Raw genomic sequence first — 7,753 nt, 5'->3', positions numbered from 1 at the left:
CTGGACCTCTTAGGTAAATACCACATGGTCTTGATTAACAATTATTGTCTGGTTTGCATTTTTGTCTGGGCACAAAAGTCCTTGTATCAACACTTCAGTTTGAGATAAATCTTCAGACTGCTTCTCTGTAAAGGATGGTCCTAGTATGGGAAACTCCATAAACTTCTCTCCAGCAAACAGTGAAGCCTTGGCATCAGTGTTGGGTTTTACACATAGATCATTTTTCAGGCTCACCGATTCTCTGGCATGTGTTCTACTTTTGATGTTTGAAAAGTTTCTATTACTAGCTTTTTAATACCTTTGGTAAATTGCATGCTTTGTATTGGCCTTCCCTTATGTTTATCTTGCCAATGTTTATGATTTCTTCTATTTTCCTCTTAAAAAGATTTCTTCTATTTTCTTGTTTCCTCCCCCAGTTCTAAAGAATGCAATATCACACCTGATGGCTTTTGTTGTTGTTGTTGTTGTTTTTAGCAGCACTGGTTTCTTTGTTTACTGACTGATTATTTTTAACTGGTAGAAAACATTTAGTCTTCTAAAATAATGCCCCTAAACCTTCTTCTCGCCCTCATTCTCATAAGTGTTAACTTACCCTGTGAGTTACTCCAGCTGATTAGCTTTGCCTTATCTTTCACTGGCTTTTCTGAGATTCAGTGCCAAGGATCTGCATTTCAGAATGTTTCTGAATTAATATGCTATGAAACCAGCTCCTGCTCTCTCACCAGGCCTAATCCAAGTGCAGCTTCGCTTTTTTGGATCTTTCATTATTTTTTTTCAAATTGCTACTATTTTCATTATTTATAATTTAGATCAGCCTCCTGTTGTGATATGCCTCATCTGCAGTAGGGTGACTGAAATTCCCAGTTACTATAGCAGTTTTGCCCTGACAGCTTCTCATGCCTCAAAGTGTCAGCTGGAGCTTCTAGGATTCTGAATATGTCTTTTCCTACAACCTAAGCTCTCTCCAGGTGCTACAGAGCATAAGCTGTCTACTCCTGTCTAGTGTATTTTCATGCTTATTATATTCAGCAAAGCTCAAGGAAAAGAAGCTTTTCCGCTGTGTCTCCAAACACAGTAGTAACCTTATTCCATGGGTTTTGGTATCCAGGCTTTAACAATGTGAAATCTGGGCTCCCAGACAAAAGAGAGACCCTGTGCAGTACTTCAGATGAAAGAATTCTTCTTAAAGATTTCCATATACTGCAACATGCTCAGAGCCAAATTATTGTAGATTTCTACTCAATACTGGAACTGGTGAATTTTTCAAAGTCTTTGTGCTAGAATAGGTTTTATGCATATATCCAAGAAACATTCCAAAGCATTCTTAAAGAAGGTCATCTGTGGATATAAGACTCTTGGCAATGGACCTTTAAGCTTAAAAATAGCTATCTACAAGTCTTAAATTATTGTTCCTTTTTGCACCTGAACCCTGAAGTTATGGTAAGACTTCACGTTAGATTTACAAAGAGAGGGCCCACCTTTGACAAGGTTATCAATCATGGAGAGCTTATCCCTTGAATAACTTCATGGGAAGAGTGAACAGCATTGACTCATGTACTTCTTGGCACAATACAGCTGCCTGTCTCAGTGTCACAGTTAGAGATGAAGGGAGAAAATTCAAAGTATCTAAAAATACAAACTTAGGAAAGTGAGAAGAGAAATATTTAAAGACTTTATTTCTGAAAGATAATGGAAAGGAAGTTTCCTCACATATGTGGATCTAAACTACTACAGATCTAAATGGGGAAAATAAAACAAAAGTATTTTATTAACTGTTAAATTGAAAGCAAATGGACCATCTTAAGGAATTATTTTTACCATCTGGTACCAGCTGTAATGTTATATCCTTCCTTCTCCCCTCTCTGTATATAGTAAGCCATATCTAGCTCTTCACTTTTTAATCTTGTTTAATACCAGAAAAAAGTAAATTACAAAATGGCCTCTTTCTATTTATGTCATTCATTCCCAGTAAGTTCAGTTTTCATTTCAGGTACACAGCAATGATTGCACATCTGTTTTCTGTGGTTGTTTTACACAGTCCCTGGGATGCATCTGCACAGACTTCGCAGTGGAAAAGGGGGTACACACAGTGCTAAACTGTGAAAGAGGGAGGGACATAAAATGATAAAGGATGAGGATGCTAAGATGAAAAAAACAGACTAGTTAACCACTAAATGGATCTTTATTTTTTTTACTTCTATTCATAGGCAGTAAAAAAACTTAGCCCCAGGCCTAACATCACAGATTGGAATTACTCTGAAACTCACCTTGGGTCTCATTGCTTTGGGAAATCTTTATAATGTCATGTCTTTTCTGTTATCTGCAGCAGTATTTCAAGCTCAGATGTACTTCCTCTTCACATATGACAGTGTTATGCTACTCCCAATTCCAGTGTCAGAAAAAAATTTTTATTTTTTCCTTTGAAGAAAGTCCATCCATTGCCTGTGTTTCAATCACCCTGTGCATTTTGTCTTTTATGTCCATATTAAAAGTCTCTCAATTCATACTCCAAAACCACATGGGTGATTTTAGACAGTATTTTTCAACCAGCAGCTCTTATTGCTGTAGGTGAAGCTGAGTGATAGGTTAAAGAGGACATAAATGCACCAAATTCTGTAGCCTTCAGTAGCTGTGTCAGCTTGGATTGTAGTTGATGGCTCCAAGTGCCTTGAGGTGACTGCGTTGCAGAACTTGAGTGCAAATATTTCTTCCTTGTACCTTTGCCAAGAGATCCAGTTCCCTTCGAGATTGGAGGAAGCAGCTATCATATAACAGAGTGGATAATTAGGCATTGTTAGTCAGAACAGGAGCTAAATCTCCAGGTATAGTGACTACTGAGGGCTGAGTACAAAGCTGTTACACTCTGCCCCAATACTATTCCACTTTGTGTGTACTCAGAGGTGTATCCTGTGGAAGCAGAGACTTCCCTGCCATCTTAAGCTCCAACAGGAATTAAGGTAGGGAAATGCTGAGAGAGCTGAAGTCCTGAGGACTCTGCTGTACTCCTCTTGTGACCATTATCATGCTTTTCTTCCAGCAAACTACAGAACACGCTGGAGAGCATCTAGCTAGTGTGAGTCATCCCAAAGCACGTATCCTGTAAATTAGAAAACAACTATTGTGGAAAGCTGCAGAGGAGACACATGAAGATACAGGATCACAATTCCTTATGTGAATTCCAAGTAGTCTCAGAGAAGGAATTGGACTTCTGAAGTGTGAAACCAAGGAAGAATTAACCAAATATATCTGCAGTATTTCCAGAAACAGAGGATAGCAGAGAGCAACCCAGCATAGCAGAAATGTCACTGACAATGTCATTCTGGTCAGGAGAGAAAAGGTTGCCTTCCTGGAACCAGGGACAAGCAGGCAGACATTTGAGCAGGTGATAAGCTCTTTGTGAGCAGACTTGATGTCTAAGAGGCTGCCTCATCTGCATGAATTTGTTTTCTTTTCTTTTATGCTTTTATTTATAAACATTTTCTAATTTATCATCTACTCAAAATGTTATAAGCCCTTTGATTTTCACTTTATCTTGGCCTGGATTAATAGGGATTTAGAGAGAGATGAATAACGAATAATTTCTTAAGCAGGGAGAACTAGACAACAGCTGTACATATCTGTTAGAAGTGCACTGGTCTGAGAAGCACAAATGGATTCAGAGACACACCTGGTCCTCAGATAAAGGGAGGGATAACACTGATTTTTTTGTTTGGATTAGGTGTTGTAGCTTGCGTGAATAATTTTTACCCCTCAGTACTGTTAGCAAAATGTAGGTTTCCTTCAAAAAGCTGTACTTGGCTTATGGCCACATTGAGAATCTTTTCTGTGTGGTGCCACAGAAGACTGCCAGGCACTCTCTGGCCCTAGCTTGAGATATAGCCACAGCATCTGCTGTAGGAGGGGTGTCTCTACTGCATTTTAAGGAAAAATTTCCTCAGACTGGTAACAGTCTAGCTGTGACAGGCTGGCAGGCACTGTAGGATGCCAAATTCACTTCAGAAACATGGTAAATTAAACCCACATCGTGCCCTCTCCTGCTGTTAGGAGAATGGCTCTGTACTGCTTTCTGTGTAGTCACTGCTAGCTTGATACCAACAACTGAGCCAGATTGTTTAAATCTAGTTCAAGTATTTGTGCACAACATAGCAATGCAGAAGTATCCAGGAACTCTCATTACATTGAACAGACAAGCTATTTTATATTTTTAGTGGAAAGAAAAAAAACAACCCCGCAGTCTAAAAAATATTTACATAGGACATTGCAATTATTGTTCAGAATTAATGAGTTTTATCCCCTCCTTTTGGCTTAAAGAACACAAAATCCCAATGAAAGGAAACAGATGTAGTTGTTTTAAGCATTTCCAAAGGAAACTGCAGTAAAGTCTGAAACATCACTGTATAAAAGCCTTGTGTGTCATGGAGATGTTCTGATATTGTTTTCATTTACCAGCTGTGTGTAAAGAGGGAGTTATGTCTGTGGCCAATAGATCTTCCCACATCAGAGCAGTAACAACAACAAAGCAACGGAAATATTAGGAAAACGCTAACTTTACCTTCAAATACACTTGATTTTCCTAAACAAGAAACGTGGATTAGGAATCAGTTCAAAGAAAAATGGCCAGAATTTATAACGCTCTACTGAAAAAGACAATAAAAGGAAGAAAGAGCATTAATAAAATGAAACAGTCTAAAGGGAGTTTGGCCAACAAATAAGATATCAGAATGTTACCTCTTGGCTCTCCTTGTTAGCTATTGCTTGTCAGTCTCTATCTTCCAAGAAAAATACCAGCACTTTCAGTTGATCTAAAGAGATATAGCATAATAAACTAGCAAAGAATTTCTGGGACTGCAAATCAGGTGATTCAAGCCCAGCTACTGCCTCTGCCTTTGCTATTGATGTTAAATGTTATTATCTGTGTTATGGGAACACTTAGAAAACTTAGTGTAGCAGACATTTCTACAGCAGACCCATAAAACTACAGTCTTTGCCCTGGAAACACCTGCAGCCTGGTGATAGAAGCTTCCTGTGCTTTGGTCTTCCTATCAGTCAAATGGGGAACTTCTGTTTGACCAGGATGTCTGTATGACTCGGCTGTGGGTTTCCGATTGATGTTCTTTTTCACCTACTGACCACTCTGCTGGAAAAACAACTGTTTGAACAGGGCAACCCACTGATCATAGGTCTAGTTTTGTATTCAATGCTACACATTACAGGGATATGTTCAGACCTTTCTGCATATGGAGTCCAAGCTACTGAACACGTTGGGGAAAAATCAAACCAACACATCCAAGGGATAAAACTTCTTAAAACAGGATTGTAGGATAGGATGATACTTTGAATTAGTGACTGCATTGGTTTCAGCTGGGATAGTGTTAATTTTCTTCCTAATAGTTGGTACAGTGCTGTGATTTGGACTTAGTGAGATAATAATGTTGATAACACACTGAGGTTCTCGTTGTTGTTAAGTAGTGCTTACCCTAGATCAAGGCCTTTTCAGTGTCTCATGCTCTGCCAGTGAAGCAGGTGCACAAGAAGCTGGAGGAGAGCATGGCCAGGACAGGTGTCCTGAACCAGCCACAGGAATATTCCATACTATAGAATGTCTAGTAGTGTATAAACTGGGGGCAGTTGGCTGGGGGCTGCTGATTACTGCTTGGGGACAGACTGGGTATCAGCAGGTGGCGAGCAGCTGTATTAAGCATTACTTGTTTTGCTTGGATTTTATTCCTCTCTCTCTCCCCTTAAAATTATTATTATTTGTTTGAATTATTAAACTCTTCTTATCTCAACCGATGGGATTTATCTTTCTGATTCTTCTCCCCACTGGCTGGGGTTAAAGCATGACACTGATGTTTTCAACTGGAATGCAGTGGAAGTGACAAAATATCTTCTGTGAATTAAAAAAAAAAAAAAGCACAACTAATATAAAATAATGGCTAAGATCTGCAGTAGAAAAGATGATAGTGACCTGTGAAAATCCTGTCTTTGGTTTGTGTTTTTTAAATGTATTTCTCTGAGAAATGTCTTTCCCTAGTCAGTTGAAATGCTGACACTGATAGCCACTTCAGTAACTTAATTTCTTTTTTTGTTTATTCTGGTCACCTTTTGCATTTCAAAGCATTATCCTTCAATTTTTGAGAACTACAGTATTGTCCTGACAGCTTCCAGTTAAACCATGAGGCTTTAAAAACCCCTTAACCCTAAAAACCTAAATAAAATTTTAAAAAGTCTTAGTACCCTAATGAAAGTGAATATAGGAATAAACTTCTGGTGACCCAACAGAAAAAAAAATCATAGAACAATAAACCTTTCAGGAGAAAATATTTCAGCAAGTACAAATCCTGTTCAGTGAATATCATCTACAGTGTTAATAAAATTCAGGAAGGCTGTCAGAACTCACTTGCTGGACAGACATTCTGGAAAAAGGAACTTTTTCCACCAACAGAGAACTCTTGACTCCATAGAGTCAAGAAAACATGGGCCAGTTTACCAACAAGGGCTCCTCCCTGCATACAGGAGCCACAGGGAGAGATTCTACACAAGAGCAGTTACACCAACCAAAACCCAGAAGTGGATTTGCGGTAGCTTGTGCCACCATATCTGCAAGAGGTTTGCCATCCTTCAGCTGTTCTGCTGTGCTGAAATTCATCTATCATCATGACCTCTCATCCCACCTCAAGGATGTACAGCTGAGAACAAGACACTGATGACTGAAGCTGCAGGTAGAAGAGGCTTTCAGTAATGAGCCTGTGCACAAAGGCTCTTCACAGCCCTGTTTGGGTGTTTTTTTGGAAGGGGCGAGGGTGCCAGAATACAGATAGAAAACAAAGGTACAGGGTAAGAGTCATCCTATATCCAAGGTCAGTTTTATCCTAAACACTAAAATAAACAGGTGTCATCCTGTATTTGTGATCTTATTCTGCAACAAAAGCAGCATTTAGTTAGTATGTTTCCTTTTCCAGCCTTCATGACTGTTAATTCCAATTCTGGACCAAGCTCCAATGAATCTTGTATTTAGAATACTTGTATTTAATATCTTAGTAATTAAGCAATTTAGTACACCACCTTAAAGTAATTTTTTAACCATCTTTTACCTGTAGCTTGCAATTCTGAATATTGGATCTACACCTGCACGTTTTCAACAATGTTACCACACAGCTGTCCCCTACAAAGACTGTTGTGAAGAGGTGAATCAGAAGATTCACCTCTTCACAACCAGCTCCACCTTTCCCATTTTAACCTTCTGGATCTTGAGTACAGCAGCCATCCATCCCAGCCCAGTTCATATGATACTATTCTGGTGATTTGCAACCTAATTAGGATGCACAATTTCAGCTTAACAGCACCAGAGAACTGCTGCACTTCTGTGGAGTTAGCAGCAGAAGCTCTGCAGAGCTGAGACCTTGCTTCTTGAGGAAGGTAATTAATTTTCAAATTATTAACTTGTACACACATTTTCTCCTTCCTCCTTCCAGTTTTAATTGAACAAAGTGTTTGAAAGGAACTCCAGAGTAAGAAGCTTGTTCGGTTAAGACACCAGAGCCAGGTTCTTTCCCTGCTGTGGACTTCCCAGGAGAAATTTGGCAAACCTTGTAAACATCTCCCTTCACTCTCAGTAAAATTTAGAAAGTGAGAAGGCTATAGTGAGAGTAAATCAACTAACAACTGCTCCTTAGGTATCATGGGATTGAAACTACAAAAATTCACAGAAAGCTAAAAATCTGGAGGCTGGAAAAAAGTGAGTAGACTATAT

Source organism: Lichenostomus cassidix, chromosome 2, assembly GCF_008360975.1.
Source record: "Lichenostomus cassidix isolate B80296 chromosome 2, HeHo_3.0, whole genome shotgun sequence".
In the NCBI taxonomy this organism is placed as follows: Eukaryota; Metazoa; Chordata; class Aves; order Passeriformes; family Meliphagidae; genus Lichenostomus; species Lichenostomus cassidix.
The sequence above is the reverse complement of the archived record's forward strand: the minus strand, read 5'-3'. Positions refer to the sequence as shown.